The sequence below is a fragment of the Lissotriton helveticus genome, chromosome 1_1 (assembly GCF_964261635.1).
Source record: "Lissotriton helveticus chromosome 1_1, aLisHel1.1, whole genome shotgun sequence".
Classification (NCBI taxonomy): Eukaryota; Metazoa; Chordata; class Amphibia; order Caudata; family Salamandridae; genus Lissotriton; species Lissotriton helveticus.
In genome coordinates this window covers 1659536141-1659555436 of record NC_136057.1, presented here as the reverse complement: position 1 = coordinate 1659555436, position 19296 = coordinate 1659536141, and the positions used below count along the sequence as shown (strand labels likewise).

The 19296-nt window shown below is 46.8% G+C and overlaps 1 protein-coding gene across 3 annotated transcripts in view; it reads left to right on the top strand.

Moving 5' to 3' along the window:
- Positions 1–19296, top strand: part of LOC144830053 (17-beta-hydroxysteroid dehydrogenase type 6-like) — a 123375-nt gene that overhangs the window by 31715 nt on the left and 72364 nt on the right. The window contains exon 1 of one of the 3 annotated variants that reach the window (XM_078688880.1): positions 3268–3385. The exons of 1 other annotated variant lie outside the window; for it this stretch is intronic. The gene's annotated coding sequence lies outside the window, so the exon portion shown is untranslated. Of the gene's footprint in view, positions 1–3267; positions 3386–19296 lie in introns of those variants that run through there. One more of the 3 variants, XM_078688878.1, reaches the window with a different exon arrangement.

Below are 19296 nucleotides of genomic sequence, written 5' to 3'. Positions count from 1 at the left end.
AACACAGGACTAAAATAAAACTGTAAAATCAAGCATAATAAAGTAATATACAAATAGTTTTGATATCACTGGTAGGTCATAATAAAGAACGTAAATGCATGCTGCTGTGGCACATGATACTGCACAGCACATGTGTGTAGATTAAAATCCATGAATCATGGTGGACAAAGTGAGGCACACAATACTTTCACACATACAAAATGTCATAGGGCTTTCCCTAGTTATGGGATTGTAGTGCCCCATGGAGGAGAAACCAGGAGGCTCCCTTGTAGTCACAAACTCGGGAAATATACATTGACAAATAGAAAAATAGAAGACCCAAGGTCCAAGAAAGTCTCCAGTATAGTGACGTAGACCCCCAACTTACTCAAAGGGAGGTCTGAGCTGATTACCTATATTGTGGTGTATCATCCGAGTGTTAAGTTTTAATGAGCAGGGCCCTATTTAAAAATGCAGAAGTGCGCTCAATCATGTGCAAGTCACAGGAAATGTTGTGGTATTTGTTATCTTCAAAGGGTGGCTGGATATCATCACAAGTCCCCAGGAAAGCTATATAAAGGTGCACATGTTGCCAGCAAGCTCTGGAGACAGTCTTACACCTTGGTGCTGGTGTGAGATTCCCAGAGCAAAAAAGGTTCACAAGGTATGACAAAATGAAGAATTCAGGCTAATCTCAAAAACAATGGTTGCACTGCCAAGACATGAGAACTTCAAAAGCATTGGGATAAGGAGCCAAACAGCTCTTTGGAGGACAAGGAAACCACATTTATGTAGCACACTCCATCACCGAATGTTAGAAAAGTAACTCTAACAAATCAGACTTAACCCCAAATATGGTTCTAGAGATCAGTATAGAGGAAAAAACCAAGGGGCATATTTACAAGCCCTCACCGCTACTGGAGTGTCACTTAGTTTGATGCTCTGGTTGTGCAGCGCCATTTTCCATATTTACAAGGTGGTGATAAGCCACTTTGCGTTTCTTGACTCCACGTTGAAAATATGCCCCTTTCCGCCACAGTCCTCTGAGACAAAGGGGAGTGAAATGGGTGTTGCTGTGGGCGTTCCAATACAACGACCACTGCTTTGCTGCCCCAGATTTACAAGGGTGAGGCAGCACCAAAAACGAATGCCATGGAATACCAGGTATAAGAATGGCGATACCTGGAGAAATTATTTATTTATTCCTCGTTTTTTGCTCTTTCCATGTGTGCTGCACAATAGTCCATAAAGAAGGTGTAAATCATCATTACTGATTGTTTATGTGCAGGAAGGTGTCCTTTCCTGTACATAAACAATCATCCCTGCACTGCAGGCACCCTTGCTACATGACGGCAGAGGGCATGCATTGGTGCTAGGCAGCTTTTTTTGCACCAGTGCAAAGGGGAACACAGGGGTCCGCCGTATTATTGTGAATATGGCGCATCCCTGCGTTTTCAAAATGGCTGCTAAATGTGGCACAGCTCCGCACTCCGAAGTTTCATTGTAAATATAGCCCCCCAGTTTTGCCAGATCCATTTACCCATTGGCATCCAGAGACTGATATAAGACAAAACAAGAATATAGTTTGAAACATGGAAACATCAGTTCCTTAAGATCCGTATAAGAGAAAAAATAGGACTATAGCTAGAATGATGACAATGTGGTTTAAGTTTAAGGGACAAACAAAATGAAGCCTAGTATCATTGATTCCGGGAACAATACGGCTACAGATCCAACAAATGACTGTAAGCAGAAACACAAATATGGTTCGAATCTCTGATTCCAGAAACAGGTATAAGGGAGAAATGCTAATATGACTAGCTATATTGATTTCCAGAACTAAGTATGCGGAGAAACAACAATATGCCTAGCATCTTTGGGTTCCAGAAAAATATACAAGAGAGAGGGCAAATATGGCTACAGTCATCAGTCCCCACCCCAATCAACTAAGAGCAGAAACCCAAATATAGCTATTAACATAGGCTTAACTAAATATATACATGAGAGAAACACAAGATGTGTTAGACTCGTTCCTTTTTAAAATATAATTACGAGAAAAAGTCAAATATAGCTACTTTCATCATTTTTCTGAAGTAGTGGGAAACAGGAAGAAGAGCACACTTAATTGCTGGTCGTTCCTGAAAAATTATTATGATGGAGTGACACAAATGTGGCTAGAATCAACGATTCCCTAAAAAAAACATTAGGGAGCAATACAAAAGATTAGAAACAATGATTACAAAAAATAAAACAAAGAATGAACATTAAAATGGCTAGAATCTAAGAAACATTGTTTTCCGCAGATTTGAGCTAGTGAGAAACACAAATACAGCTAGACCATCTGAGTCTAGAAATGAATGGTAGGGGGGGGGATATGAATCTGGGTAAAAATCATGAAAGCATTGGTTGTCATCAATTTGTATAAGGAAAAAACCAAATATGGAGACAGTACGAGAAGCATAGTTTCTTGCAAAAAGTACTGGGGAAATACGTGACTATTGTTAGAACATAATAGCATTGGTTGCCAATGATTATTCATGCCTTAGTATGTCAAAGTATGACCGTGAAACACAAGGGAAAATAATCAAAGAGTACCAATATGCAATACAAAAAACAAGATGGTGCCAAAGGCATCAGTTGTTGATAAGGGTACATTTCTCAAGCCTACCTGGCCTGTGCCAGCTCATAGGAGGGGTTAAACTGACATAAAAGGCTCACCCAGAAGCTCAGTGTCGGTACGAAGACAAACACTTGTTAACCTTTGTGAGTAGAAGCACACAACAAGGGAACCCACTTAGCTTAAGTACATGGTCTAGTCTTGTCACTTTGTGTACACAAAACCCTAACCAACTTGGAGACAGTAAGCACACTCCAGACTGCTTGGGATCCGCTGAGAGCTTCGTCATTCAAAGAGGCATAAAGATTTAAGTGACAGCACCAAACTTATCTGTCATTAACTGCATCCTCCCAACAGCAGAAGGAATGAAGGACGCTCCTTTACAAACTGGTTAGCCCGGTTCACCCTGAAACGTATTTTGTTACAGCTTGTTCTGGTGTGTGCTGTGATGGGTCTGTATGTTGTCACATTGGTCCCCCAATCACCCTCGCGGCTGTTTAACAGCGACACTCCCCATTGGCTGGTAACCAAGACATTAAATGTTCCATCAAGAGATGCCTGTCCAATGGTAATCATCACACGTGCACATGTAATCTTTAAATCTGACTGGTGGAAGCTTCTCACGGTTCGGAGACATCTGCATGGGCTGGCCACTTTTGTATTCCTTTGTGGAGACATTCAAAGACGCAGCACTGCCTGGTTCAGGAATCAGGAGCTCTTTATGGCTGGACCCTGCCTCTAACAAAAGAAGCGCTTTTTCTCATCAGATTTAAGAAGTGAAGAGTGAAGGTAACTATCTCTTCATACAGCCACTTCTCAATTATATTTTATTTATTCATGTTTGTATTTTTTCGGGTGTATTTATGAAGCGCAAGGGTAGCCCAAAGGGCAGCAGTCAGAACAGGATCGACAGAGTGGGTGCGAGGAAGATAGTGGCATGCAGCTGTGTTTACTCTGTAATATAGGTGCAGCATTTATGTAACATACAGAGCGAATCAGAAACATGTCAGTGAGGAGAGCGGCAGGAGAGCAGAAGAGGGAGGGATACAGGCCAGCATGGTCGGAAGCTTGCACTTGAGGTGGATTTGGACAACATTTCTCTAATACTCCAAGAAAGCAGCGCGCCTAGAGTGTGAGGGGAGATTTCTGCAGAAGCTCGCCCCACCCCCCAAAGAAGCCTGATGGCATGAGCTTTCTTTGTAAGACGTGTGTTACGTTCAGGCAGAACAGCTGACGATCACAAACTTTCTAAATAGCAGTTTTTAGATCGAAGCCTACTAGACTGCCCATCTGCCTGGTTTGCTGACGACATATTGGGGACATTCGGGAAGCTTCCCTGGGAACACATTCCGCCCATATCTCACAATTGGCTTTGTAGTTGTGACTCATTTCTTGCTAGAATGAAAATAAGAACATTTGTCATAAAACAAATCATGCAAATTAAATAAACATGCAAATGTTCCTTTGCGGTCACTCCTCATGCATGGGATTAAGTCAATTTATGAATGTATATAAGTTAAGCGGAAAGTGTTATCAGTGGTGCCTGCGGTGTGCAAAACTGTTATTTTTTTCCCGGGCGCAAAGCATAAAAACAAAATTTAAATGCCTGTAAATGAACTGTGCTGATACTTCAGAATATAAAAAGCACAAATGAAGCACATTTTTTGGTAATTCTGAAGAGTGGGGGATACACATATTTAATACAGTCAAAATAAATCAGAACACTAGGTGCTAATATTCCCATAATTTGTATTAATTGTTTAATTTATTATCATATTAATTATAATTAATGTATTATTAATGTTTATTTAATGATATAGTTAATTAATTTATTGTTAATTAACTATTAATTGGTTATTCATTCTAATTAAGTGATTCGTTGATAATTATGTGTTTTTTTTATGTGTGGTGGGTTGTGGGTTTATAGGGGAATAGGCTGGGAGGTAATTAAATTACATTAATTATTGAATATGTTTTTATTTATTGTTATAGATTATTAATTTATTGTTAATAGGTAATTATGTTTTATTAATTGGGTAAATTATAATTATATTAATTATAATTAATGCATTATTAATTGTTATTAATTGATCAATTGATAATTTAATTAATTATGTGTTTTTTAATGTGTAGTGTGTTGTTTGTTAAAGGGGGAATAGTGTGGGAAGTATTGAATGTAATTTAAATAAATATTAATTTAAATGTATTGGTATTGATTAATAATGTTTTCGTTAATTAATAATTAATATGTTTTTTTAATTAATTGATAAGTATGTTAATTTAACCCCTACGCTATCCTACATTTTCCACACTGTTACACTCATTGGAGTTGGAATAGTAATTTTAACCTCTACGCTATCCAGCGCTTTCCCTACTGTTGCAGTCACTGGAGTGGGAATAGTAATTTTTACCGCTACACTATCTAGTGCTTTCCCTACTGTTGCACTCACTGGAGTGGGAATAGTAAATTTTACCCTTACGCTATCCATCCCTTTTCCTACTGTTGCACTCTCTGGAGTGGGAATAGTAATTTTTACCACTACGCCAGCAGTTCCCAAACTTTTTTGACCCGCAGCTCCCTTGACCAATTGGCCCCCAGGCGCAGCTCCCCATTACATTATTTATTTTTGGTGGAGGGATGTAAGCCTGGTCTCTGTAGTCCTTCCATTTTAATCACAAAATCAGCCAGGAACACCGGGGTGCCCCACCGCACAGTTTAGGAACCACTGCTGTACATGTTTCTCCACCGTTTCAGATGAACGTGTCCACTGGTTCCACTTTCCCTGGTCTTCCTATACCTTTTTTGTCCCTTTTTATTCCCACTCATGTCAACCACCTCCCTCTTACAGTTCCTCAAAAGGCTCTACTATTTAGCATTTATGTACTCACTGAACTGTAAACTCTCATCAGGGATTGAAGATCTTGCCTTGGAATGTAGTGGTCCTTAGCAGTAAAATTCCTCTGCCCCACTAGAACCAACTAGTGGAAGGCTTTGACTTATGTACTTTTCAGGAGACATAGACCTTGGTTCCTAATTATGAAGTAGGCTTTAGCTGCTTCCACACACCCGCAATATCAACGGGAAGGAGGAGCCCATCGGGGGTTCTCACAGTCCGGATAAGGATCACCCTTGAGTGTCGAATTATTCCTCAAACAAGCTCAAGCCCAGACATCATATGGCTAAGTATTAGAGGACCTAGAGGGGGCCGGCAATTGAACTTCTTAACGTTTATGCAAGAGGGACCAAGGGAGGCAGACCATCAGCCCCCTTGGCAGCATTAGATGAATGTCTAGCTAATTGCCCACCTCAGGCAAGAGTGATAGTCACAGGGGAGTTTAATTGCACCTTTTAACCCCTGGCCCAGGAAGACATTTCTCGACTAGAAGATCAAGACAGTAGATGGGCAATTCCTCAAATAGATCTTCCCTTAGTCAAAAATGGACGCAGCAGGTACTCCAACTTAATGCCATCACCATGCCATCACCATGGAGTATAAGCTAAGGGCAGTCAATGAAAGGTCACCGTCGGAAAAGCAGGGAGCCAACACCTACAATAGAGTGAGCTGCCCATCGCGGATCGACTATATCCTCCTTGACTTAAAACTATGGGGGAGTCTGATCGATATGATAGTGGGAACGACCATAGAGAGTGATGTTATGTTATGTTATGTTATGCGTTTTTATTAGGCGCACAGATGCTCCAGCCAAGGAGCGTCCTGGCGCCTGACAAGGCAGCTGCACAACACAACGAAACAATAATCAGACAAAATTAAACTAAGGGAATAAAAAAGTTTTCACCGCACGGCGAAAGGAAAGCAGATCCCCAAGGGCACGAATCGCCGGGGGAAGGGAGTTCCAGAGCACCGCTGCCCGAACTCTAAAGGAGCGCCCGCCAGCTCTGCTCCGCTTAAAGCGCGGGACCACAGCCAATTCTAGATCAGCAGATCTTAAAGCACGGGCTGGAATGTAGTGGGCCAAGAGTGTCAACAGAATCACAGCTGGGGGCCCCTTCAGAATCTTATAGGCGACGCATAAGACCTTAAACTGGATCCGCTGGGCCACCGGGAGCCAGTGCAAAGAGCGCAGAGTACTGGAAGTGGGGCAAGATCTAGGTAATCCTACCACCGATCTTGCAGCGGCGTTCTGGATCCGTTGCAGATGTCCAATCTCAGCCTGGTTCAGACCTACCAACAGGGAGCTCGCATAATCCAGCCTAGAGATGACGGTAGCTTGGATCATGAGCTGCCTAGTGGAGGCGTCAAAGAACTTGAGCACTGGACGTAGCCCGCGCAGGATACCAAAGCAGCAGGCCGCCGTACGCTTGGTATGGCAAGCGAACGAAAGGGACGGGTCCAACCAGACCCTGAGGTTTTTAAGCTCGGCAACTGGGATGGGAACCGGACCAGATCCCCTGGCCACCATCTCTCTCCCCAGAGTTCCGGTTGTTTGCCAAAAATCATGACCTCGGTCTTGCTAGCGTTCAACTGGAGACAGTTGGACGTCATCCAGCCAGCGACCGCCCGCAGTCCTTGTTGGAATCTGGGGGCATCAACATCGGCATCCCCGCTGATCGTGACCGCTAGCTGGGTGTCATCGGCGTATGACACCATCGTCATACCCCATTGCCTGACAACCTCAGCTAGCGGCCTTACGTAGAGATTGAACAACGTAGGACTCAGCGAGGAGCCTTGAGGAACCCCCAGGTCCAAAGGATGGTATTTGGACTGGTACGGCGGGATGGTCACGCTAAAGGCCCGATTGGCTAGAAAAGACCGGAACCACTGGAGGGCGATGCCGGTGACACCGACTTCCTCTAAGCGACGCAGAAGGATCGGGTGCGATACGGTGTCAAAAGCGGCGCTCAGATCTAATAGCACCAGCGCCGCCGTTTGACCCGCATCGAGCACGGAGCGAAGATGCTCCACCATATACAGCAGAGCCGTCTCCGTGCTGTGACCAGCCCTGAATCCATTCTGCGTCACATCGAGGATGTCAGCATGACGTAGGTGTTCCGAGAGGACCGCGTTGACATGCGCCTCAGTCACCTTAGCAGGCCATGGTAAGAGTGAGATTGGCCGATAACTCTCGGGCTTGCTGCCATCCAGATTAGGTTTCTTAAGGATAGGACGAACCACAGCTTGTTTCCACTTTAGTGGGACTACGCTGTGTTTAACTTTGAAGCCCTTATGGGAGGCACCCTATTACCAGCTAGAAAACCTATCCCTGATAGTTACCAGAGATATAGTCTCATGCAACTGTAAAAAGTGCCTAAAATGGAAGAAGGTAGCGTTGAGCGACGCAAAGATCGGTGGGATCAAACACGAGCTGAATACAGGCACGGCCAAATTGCAAGCTGCGGCCCTAAGCGCAACCCAAAAATCGGATGCGTACAATGCCCACATGCACACTGTCTCACAAATTAACATCTACTTCCAAGCCCCAAATAAGTCTAAAAAATCTAGTCATACCATCAAGGACCCATACTCCTGGTATAAAAAGAATACAGGGAAAAAAGATCGCTACTGGCCAACGCCATTAAAGGAAAAAACCAGGTCCTTATAAAATCGGCTAGAAAATCCTACAAAGTGGCAGAGCGGGAGGCAAAGTTAAAATGGGATGAATCACGCTGGGAACAATTAAAAGATGCATGCTCTTCCACAGATACCAGCATGTTTTGGAATTTGGTCACCTGGGGAAGCAAGGTGGGCGCACGTCCACTCCCTAATTACATTACCGGTCAGACCTGGTATGATCACTTTAAAGGGCTCTACTCATCACCAGAGGCTAGCAATGGAGGGTAGCTAGATAGTCCCAATATGCCTAGGGCAGAAGAGGAGCGCTTTACCATACAGGAGGCAGAAGCCGCAATAAATAAAATGGTTCCATCCAAAGCAGCGGGTCATGATTGCTTACCCAGGGATCTATTTCTGACCGACCCCCATCATTGGGCCCACTTCATCGCACTATTAGCCGATGAAATAGCCAACGGAATGCCAGTCCCTGCATCATGGGAAGTGGCCGAGGTTGTCCCCATCTACAAGAAGGGAGGCAAAGCTGACATTGCCAACTACAGACCAATCAGTCTGACTGATGCGATGCAGAAGGTTTGTCTCAGGATGGGGTTTGATGGGACCGTCCTTGAATGGTTTAGATCCTTCCTCCAAAACTGCTCACAGAGAGTCCTCATCAACGGTTATCTATCCGCCCCTCTCCGGTTTTGGTTGGAGTCCCCCAAGGATCAACCCTCTCCCCTACCCTCTCCCCTACCCTCTTCAACCTTTACTTTGAACCTCTCACCGAGGTGCTTCATGCCGCCAACATCTCCTACCTTATGTACGCCGACGATACACAGATCTACATAAAAATCTCTTCCCCTGAGGACATTTTCTCCCTAAACGAGGCCCTGAAGCTGACAGTCCATTGGCTCACTGCCAACCAGCTTAAACTCAACGCAAATAACAGCAGGCCACATCTCACCTCTGCCATAGAAAATGTTATAGAGGTTTGTGTATCGTTAGTTTTACCATTAGGAATGACATTTTCCCCTTCCGAAACATACCCAAATATATTAGTATAGTGGCAGACCAAAGAGTCCTCACCCACGTTTACTTCTAAATTTGGGTCTGTGTCTTGTTTCAGAAAGGAAGAATTCATTATAGCCCAAAACTCTCTTGAATTTTTGGAAAGTGCTAACCTTCTTAGATTCCTTATATTGATAGCGGAGATACGTGACCATCTCCTTATCTCTCGTCTTATTTCTTAGGGCCATATTTAAATTGCTGAGCGACTTGGAGCACGCAGTGTCAAACCAGTGAGGATCCGCTGGTTTAGAGAATGTCTTAGTAGATAATAGCTTACTTTTCACGACACTCAGTATTGTTTCAAAGGCCTGCCGGATACTCGAGGAATTGGTGTACAAGTCAAGGCAAAGCAAAATTTATTTTTGTGTAGTCCCAACTACAGTAGGTATCACTTCATCTTTATTTACCCTGGCCAATTTAAGAACTAAGAGAATCCACAGAGAAGTGTATGGTTAGTCCCTACAGTGGTGGGGAGCACACAGTGTTCTTTAAATACCCCTCACACACCAAAAGGACCCTTGGTGTCATGCTTAATCATTGGGGTCTTCGCACCCCTCTACGGGATGCGGCGTGCTGCTAACCTACGACTACGCGGGAGCACTTTTTAATTTGGCTATGTGTGGTGCATGTGAGGTATTGTGAGTATGAGTGAGTGGTGGGGTTTGAAGTGACTTAAGTGATGGTTAAAAAGTACCTGGCACGTGGGGTTTTATCAAAAAACATTAATGGACCCCGTGCTGGTACTGTTAAAAGGGGTGATTATGAGGTTTTATGTATTGTAATGTACATTACCTTGTGTGTGTGTGTCAACATGTTTTGGAGCAGAGCTCCTTCTTCAGGATGGGATGCACAAATCCCCACCTTACTCACGTCTTTTTACAAAAAATTTGGTATTTACAGAAAAGTGATATTTAAGTTAAAAAGGCTGCTGATGCAGCTCATATGTTGTTTTGTTGCCCACATCCATCTTCATTATTGTGTGCAATTGAATCTTTCCTTTTTGTATTGTTTGGGTCCCCAGTAAAATTAACTGCGGAGGTAGTACTGATAGGAACGTCATCTGCTTTAATAACAGATGAAAAGAGAAATTTTTAATTTTTTTATTTTTATGGCAATTTTGCAGGCTTGTATAACTCAAGAATGGATTAGCCCAGATCCACCATCTTTTTGCACCTGGAAGGCTCGTTGACTAGCTATGTATAACCTAGAATTTGCAATCTATAGAACAAAAGGGCGGAAAAAAAGCCTTAGGTTGTTTTGAGCCCACCGCAAATGTGCTCCCTCCAATGAAATCTCCAAAATCATTAACAAGCATTGGCGTACTTTGGTATGTAGCGATCTGGATTTTGAAAAACCCCTATTTGCACATAGGCGAGGCAAAAATCTTAAAGACATTTTAGTCCACACCCGCCCACGTGACAAACAATCAGAACAACTTACACTGCATGGATACAGGGGCACCATCCCTGTGGTAACTGCAGTAGCTGTCATCTAACAAAGAAAAGCAGGCACCTGACTTTCAGGAATGGGACAACATGGGATCAAAGAAAATTCACAAACTGTAATAGTAAGCACGTCGTATATATGATCACATGCCCATGTGGCCTTGAATATATTGGGATGACTACTAGACCAGTCAAAACCAGGATCAGTGAGCATAAAAGTAATGTGAGGAGCAAGAAGAGTACAACGAAAATGGCAACACATATTTTGAATGAAATGCATTGTGTGAATGACTTAAACTGGATTATAATTGAACAGCTGCCCTCCGACAAAGGCCTTTTTGAAAACGTGCAACGCTGGGTGTTCCGGCTGGGCACCCATGTCATTGGTCTCAATGACGATATCCTGTGGGGTCAACTGAATTAATAATGCCCCTATGACTAAGTCAACACAGCACCATACTAGATATCCCATATGATGTGCTTCCCCTCTTCACCATTGTATATCTCAATCATAGGGATGGTTTTCCAGATTAAACATCCCCTATTGACTCGGACCTGAACTGTGCGTATTTGGGGATATCCTATCTTACCCAGGGCCTTAAATTATATTCCTTCTCGTTGATTTCAAAAGACTCTTTTGGAACTGGCCCTTCTTGCAGGGTCATCCTCAAACTTTTTGCTTCTTCCTCCCTTATTTTTCCTGACCCATGGCTGTTGGCAATAGGACTCTGCACACTTTACCACTGCTTATCAGTGCTAAAGTGCATATGCTCTCTGTGTAAATTGTTATTGTGATTGGATATACATGATTGGCATATTTGTATAACCATGAAGTCCCTAGTAAAGTGCACTGGGTGTGCCAGGGCTGGTGATGACAAATGCTACTAGTGGGCCTGCAGCACTGATTGTGCCACCCACATGAGTAGCCCTAAAATGGTGTCTCAGGCCTGCCACCGCAGTGCCTGTGTGCAGTCTGTGAACTGCCATGTCCTCCTGGTCAGTGTCCCCACTGACCAGGCCTAACCCTTCCCTTTTTGTGCACAGTGGTCACCCCTATGGAAGGCCCAAGGTACCCCCTGGGCAGGGTGCAGTGTATGTGAACGGTAGAGCATGTACTGGTGCAGGTGACATGCTCTGGTAGTGAATGACAGCCATTTTCATTTTTCACTATTGTAAGGCTATCTTGCTCCATAGATTAACATGAGGGATGCTGGCTACAGTGGCTACCAGCATTTCATCTCATAGGAACAAGATAGGACATAAGAGTCTAGTATCCCTGAACTCAGAATTAAATAACACATCTTTTAGGAAAGGTTGTTTTTAAATCCTGTGTTTGAGAACAGCACTTTTAGAAAGTTGCTGTTCTCTTGTCTGACCCTTCTGTGTGCCTTGGCTTGTTTGTCTATTGACTGTCTGGTTTCAGAGTGACAGGGGCTGGGGATTCCCCAGGAGGCTGGCTGAGGCAGCCCTAGGCTGAATGACTACATTTGCAACTTGAGTGGTGGGAGGAGTTAGCACCTGGGCCTGAATAGGACTGTGCCCGCCGCCCACAGTGCTGGCTCCACCCCCTGTGGTGCGTCTGATGTCTCTGCCCTGCACTGTGAAAGGAGATAAGGAATCATGTCAACAAAGCGCTCCAGGGCTGTGCTTTACTTCCACAATGCTGGCTCCACCTCCTGCTGGGCGGCTGACGACCCTGCCCCTGTCTCTGAAAGGAAAGGAGAAGCCAGGAAAACAAAGTGCTCAAGCAACACCCAGAACTGGTTCAGACTGGGCTCAGGGCCCACTGGCACAAAGAGAACAAAGACTTTTAGAGGTATAAGCACAGGACCCCTGACAACAGAAAATTAGATCATCCTGGAATCAAGAAGGAACCTCTGCCAAGCAGAAAGCTGAAACTGAAGAAGGAAGACTGTCCTGCTGTTGCTCTGCTGGACTGATCAGCTGTTGCTTTGCTGCCAAGGAGAGGGGAAGGACTTTGCTGCTGTGCTGTGTCCCCTGTCTTGAAGGAATCTTCAAGGGCCTGAGAAGAGCTGGCTCCTTGTTCTGAAGTCCCAGGAACAAAAGGACTTCACCCCCAGCTTCCCTGAACTCTGATGAGAGAGTTCTGTCCTTCCTAGAGTGCTTGATCCAGTTGTGGGGCCTCTGGAAGTTGTACCTGTGCTGGGAAGCTTGAAACTAAGCTTGAGAGACTTTTGCAATTGAAAAGTTATCGCATCCCCGACAGTGCGAGGAAATTCCCGCCGCTACGAAGGCCGAGATCGTCGCAGTGCCTGTTGCCGCTGCCAGAGCCGTCGCATCCTTCGCTTGCGGGACGCACCAGACCAATGCGGGAAAGTCTAACATCGCTGCGAGTGCCGTCGCAGAGCCTGTCGTCGCTGGGTGAGATCGCCGCACCGCTTGCTTGCGGACCGCATCACGTCGCTGCGAGTGTCGTCGCAGAAGCCATCGCATCGAGGAGCTGCGAGAGAGAAGATCACCGCTGGTCCGTGCATCGTCGCAACTCCAAAGATCGTCGCATCGTGCCTTTGCGAGAACAAACTTCCTACGGAACCTCCGCACCGGAAACCATACAAGTGGCCTTCCTCGCCACACAGACCAGATTCGTCGCAACACACCCGCTGCTGCAGCGGGGCTGTCGCATCGCCTCCCCAGGGTCTCAGGAGCAACGCATCGCTTGTTTTCCACCACACCAGTTTCTGCTTTTTGGAACTTTGTCGCAACTAAAGGTACTGTGAGCTAAACGTGTCGCAACTGCGAACTTTTCACGCAACTGTGGATTATTTTATCGCAACCTGAAGAACTCTTTTTGAAACCATATTCTTCAACTGTGTATGTTGAATTTTTGGTCGTTTTGGTCTTGTGTAGTTTAGATTAAATACCTTTATTTTTCTAAACTGTTGTGGAGTCAGTTTGTGGTGTTTTCACTGTGTTACTGTGAGTGTTGGTACAAATACTTTACACATTGCCTCTGGTTAGCCTAGACTGCTCGTGCCAAGCTACCTAGAGGGTGAGCAGGGGTTATCTCAGAGGGTTTCCTCCTTACCCTGACTAGAAGCAAGAGTCCCTATTTGGACAGTGGTACCTACCTCTGCCAACTAGAGACCCCCAGTTCTAACATTGGTGTCAGCGGTGGGATATTGAACTTGTATTTGTACTAGACCCACAGTGATTGGTGTACATCACTAGTGAGTGCAGACCACTACGCCATCGCATACTGCATTTTTTATTTTTGTTTCTAGTTTTGATCGTAACCCTGAAAGAATCCAAGCATCATGTCTCAGAATGGTAAACCAGCAAGTGATGTTGCAGAACTGGAGTTTGATATTGAAATGTTAAGTGATTACAAAGTAGGTCAACTCAGGCGGTTCTGCAGGAACTTTGGATGCCCCATGAAGCGCTGCTCCAAGAAGGAGGAGCTACAGGAGGCCTTAAGGGCCTGGTGGGAGACCAAAAAGGCTGGGGAGACAAATGATGCAGAAGTGGATGAGGATGCACAGAGGGATGGTTTCAGGCCACAGGATCTGCCTGTGTCCAGAGCGGCCTCAAGGGCTAGCAGCAACCATTCAGCTGAAAGTTTTTCCCCAGAGGAGTTGGAGGAAAACCAAAGGGCTAGAGATCATAAATTAGAAATGTTGAGGCTTGAAATGAAGATGAAGCAAATGGAAAAAGAAAGGGTGGCGGAGGAGAGCAAACATGCCCGTGCCCTAGAGGAATTGAAATTGACCATGGCCCATGAATTAAGAATGAGGAAGCTTGAGTTGGAGCTCAGGAGGCGTGAGGCCATGAGGGTCTCAGCTGAAGAAGAAACATGGGTAGCTCAAGAGGTGAGCTTTGCTGAGTTGGAGGTGGCGTCCAGCTCAGATGGTGGCAGCATGATTTTGATCTCTAGTGCGGAGAGAAAGGTACAAACACCCAGAGATGTGGCGCCTGACTTGAGGGAGGGGGTCGACATACACCAGGGGGTTCAGGTTTATGATGTAGTTCCAGTGGAGTGCAGTGTCCCTGAAGTAGATTGGGGGATTGGCACAGGGGACCATATTCCTAGTGGTGGGAGGGACACTTTACTGACTCTAGATGAGAGGTACAGGGAGAGGGGTTCCCCCATGGTAGAAACCTTGGTGTGTGTGTGTGTGAAGACCAGCCAGAAGAGTGTGGGTTGTGTGACAGGGCAGTCAGATACTGTCTTGCCAGTCTCAGGAGAGTGGTGTGGGGTACTTGTGTGAGGCACTGGAGGGTGAGGCAAAGGATAGCTTGGTTAACAACTGTGGGGGGCTGTGTGATTCATTTGTTGGAGAGCATATTTTAAGTCCCTGTTTTCCAGAGCTATGCCACCACCCGGTGGAGTGTGAGTTCTCTGACCCCAGAGAGCATGCATTGGAGGCAGACCTCTTGGTGGATTCCAGAGAGTCTGAGGAGGCATTGGGGAGTGATCCCAAAAGGAGTGGCTCAGATATCTTCCAGACCTGTGAGGTGGAAGAGGTTCAGTGTAGCCCAGTTAGGTCCCAGTGTAGTGGGAGGGGTGTAGGGGCTCATGTCCGGTCTCAGTGGAGAAGCAATGAGTGTGGGACGGTGTGTCTCACGGTGCCCGAAACCCAGTCTCAGGGCCTGGAGGGTTCCTTAAGAGAACACGGGTTGGGGACCTAGACTGTACTTGTAGGCCATTTGAGGAGGATCTCCTAGTGTCTGTTGAACGGGGAGTGCCTGTAACCAGGCCTCCATCAGTTCTGGTATCTGGCAGTGCCACTCCAGTTGGGAGGGTGCAGGAGTCCAGACTGAGGGGTGAGAGGGGGAAGGAGTCCCCAATAAGAGAACCAGTGGGTCAGGGACCAGTCAGAAGGGCTGAGTCCCCAGTGAGAGACCATGGTGACACCACTCCTGTCCTGGGAGATCTTCGCTCACTGTCAGGTGGACAGGGGTCGGAAGATCTGCACCAGGCAGACTGTCACAGGACACATGAGTTGTGTGTCACCCTCAAGGGGGTACTACGTGAGTCCCCAGAAGTCCTGGCGTGTCAGGCAAATGCACAACCGCAGGTTTTGGTCCCTGGGTTGGGAGACCAGGTTCAGGATCTGCCTGACCTGGAAGGAAGGACATCTGTAACCAGTGTCCTGACCAATATGGTTCCCAGGGGTACCCCTCCAGTAGGGAGGGTGCAGCGCTCTGGAAGGGGGTGAAGAGGGAGGGGGTCCTCGCCTCTGACCCCGGTACAACCTGAGGGGTTAAACCCTAGGTTGGGAGACCAGTTGCTGGAGGGAGGTCCTGAACTGGTAGGAAAGTTGTGTTCTTGGTTGTCTTGGTGGACAGGGTTGCCCCTGGAAGGAGTGCAGGAGTCTCACCCTGGGGGTGGACTGGGCCACACCGTGTGTTGGCCAGGTGGGTACTGTGTACCAGTGTGGGCATATCCGTGAGTGAAGTCCTGGTGCGCCAGGCAAGTGCTCCACCGCAGGGGTTGGTCCCTGGGTGGGGAAGCCAGGGCCAGGTGTTGTCTGACCTGGAGGCTTTGGAGCCTAGGTTTGAGGGCCAGGCCCAGGGTATCCCCCATGACCTGGAATACCATTTGCAGGATAGCACCCCTGAACTGGTGGGTGAATGGTGCGGGACACCTGCCACAGGTGCCCTGGCTATTCTAGAAGGGGGTACCGCTCCAAATGGGAGGGTACAGAGCCCCAAGGAAGAGTAGGACCTGGTGTGGGGAAGCCCACCAAAGCCTCCTGTCCAGCCGCTGGATACCGGTCCGGGACTGGTGGGTCAGTGCCAGGATGTTAGACCTGACCTGACAAGAGAGGGAGTGGACAAAGGGTGCCAAGCACCTGGGGCTACTGCCCCCACCCTCTGACGCCACAGAGGTTTGAGGGCGCTGAGAGGCATGAGGCTCGGGTCTCATACCTGATCACCGGCGGTGGTCCCTGTGGCTTGCTGTCTGTCTGTTGGGACACACCGGTGAGCAAGTTAAGTGTAGGTGCTGCACAGGTGGTGTCCACAGGTGAGGAGAAGGGTTCCACATGGATTGGCATGGTGGACCCTGAGAGTATGGATAGAGTGACTGAACTGGGTTTAGGACGGCGTAGAACAGGACTGCCCTGCTGTATGTGCCAGTTTCCATGTTCTATCGCCTTAAGCAGGGAATACCATCGAGGTATTAGGGGAGCTGAGATCACCAGATAATCAATAGTAGAGCCTTGTATACTACACCCACATTTTTTTTTCCAAGAGACCAGTGGATTCATCAATCGAATTATGTATTACCATATTCCTTATGGTCAGAAACCTGTTCCTCAAGTTTCCATAAGGGTTATGTAGAAAATGAGGCGGCACATCTTCCTCTTCATCAATTAGGCCACTTATTGGTTTCGCTATCCTAATACAACTATGAGCTTTGAAGTCAGCCATCCATACTATATTTAGGGGGTCATAATGATTAGTCATGGCAGCATCAATTGCCTTTTCAAGTGAATCAATCACCTGAGTCATATCGCCCTCAAAATTGTTGTTATAAAAATGTGTTAGCAGAATGTCCTCAGTTCCAGGTCCTTCACCCACTATAAGGTGATAGTAAAGAGATAAATCATAGATACCAACATTTTTTACATTTAATGTGTGTCTAATTATTGTAAGTAAACCCCCTCTTGCGCTGCTTGACCTAGAGGGAATTGCCAGGGTATGGAATGTACAAAATCCATCTATATGGGTGGGACCGGATTCCTATGTTTCTTGAAGGCATACTAGATCGAATAGGTGTAAAAGCCTGGGCCATTCCAAACTGCCAATCTTAGATCTGAGCCCAGCTATATTCCAATTTAATGTTTTTATCATGCCTTTATTGAGTTTGTATGGGTAAATACCAATTAAAAGGTTATCTACAGGGTGGAAAGATGTTTGCTGGCCCACCCTTTCTGCTTCCTGTCAGTCACATGCCTCAAGATCTTCCAAGACAGCAAATGTATTGTTTAATGATATGGCCCCAGGATGATTGTTTTTTCTTGAACACTTGCAAAAGGGGGAATGGGAATACTACCATAACCTGAACCAAATTACTTAGCTCCCGGGGGTCTATAAAAAATCCTAATGGTAATGCATTAATCTGCGTGAATGTCGAGGGGCAGTTGGGGAGTGTATCCAGTAAGTGTTTCACAAGGTGTTGGTCATTGAAATTTAATACTATGCAAACCCCTCTGTACATTTTAGCTGTGTTACCCACCCAAGGGACCCTTCTCGCCATGATAATGTGGTTTGATGAAACATGACTGCCATAAGCATACTGTGTCAACCAGTGTAAAGCTTTGTTCATCTGTTGCTGTGTAGATTCTGTCTGAGTGCAATTCATTTCTGGCATATTTACTCAAATAATTACAAATGGGCAGGTGGCTGGAGGAAGATTAAAATTTTAGTAATTCTTGTCGGCAAGGGTGGCCGCATGTAAACTGACTAGGAGCTGGTACGATAGGGGTATGCTCTACCCGACATTCGGGCATACTACTGGGCCTCACAATTAACAGCTATCATGTTATTAAGTGTGTTGGTTAAGTGTAGGGTCAGGCAGGAGTTGAAATCCCCAGCGGTGCCTCCACAGTGTAAGCACTGCTTTTCCACACCATACACAGCGAGGGCAGGTACATTGGCAGCTACGCGGCCTGGCGTCATGCTATTAAGAGCGTGAGTCAAGCGCAGGGGGTGGCCGGATTTGAAGTCCCAGCGGTGCCTCCAGAGTACAAGCACAGCTTCCCCCACAGCAGACACAGTGATGACAGGTCCATTTGCAGCTACAAGTGTCGTGGGCCGGTGTCACGTTATTAAGTGTGTTGGTCAAGTGTAGGGGCAGGCAGGAGTTGAAATCCCCAGCGGTGCCTCCACAGTGTAAGCACTGCTTTTCCACACCATACACAGCGAGGGCAGGTACGTTGACAGCTACGCGGCCTGGCGTCACGCTATTAAGCACGTGAGTCAAGCGCAGCGGCTGGCGGGAGTTGACGTCCCCAGCGGTGCCTACAGACTGGAAGGACAGCTTCCCCACAGCAGACACAGCGAGGACAGGTACATTAGCGGCTACGAGGACTGTGGGCCGGCGTCACGCTATTAAGCGCGTGGGTCAATCGCAGGGGCTGGCAGGAGTTGAAGTCCCCAGCGGTGCCTACAGAGTGGAAGGACGGCTTCCCCACAGCAGACACAGCGAGGACAGGTACATTAGCGTCTACGACGACTGTGGGCCGGCATCCCGCTATTAAGCACATGGGTCAATCGCAGAGCTGGCGAGAGTTGAAGTCCCAAGCGGTGCCTCCAGAGTGCAAGCACAGCTTTCCCCACAGCAGACACACCGATGACAGGCCCATTTGCAGCTACAAGGGCCACGGGCCGGCGTCGTGTTATTAAGTGCGTGGGTCAAGAAAAGGGGCTGGCAGGAGTTGAAGTCCCCAGCGGTGCCCCCAGAGTATAAGCACTGCTTTTCCTCAGCATACACAACGAGAACAGGTACGTTGGCAGCTACGAAGGCCCGGCGTCTCAATATTTAATGCGTGGGTCAAGCGCAGGGGCTGGCGGGAGTTGCAGTCCCCAGAGGTGCCTCCAGAGTGAAATCACAGCTTCCCCATAGCAGACACAGCAAGGACAGGTACGTTGGCGGCTACAAGGGCCGTGGGCTGGCTTCGCGCTATTATGTGTGTGGGTCAAGCGCAGG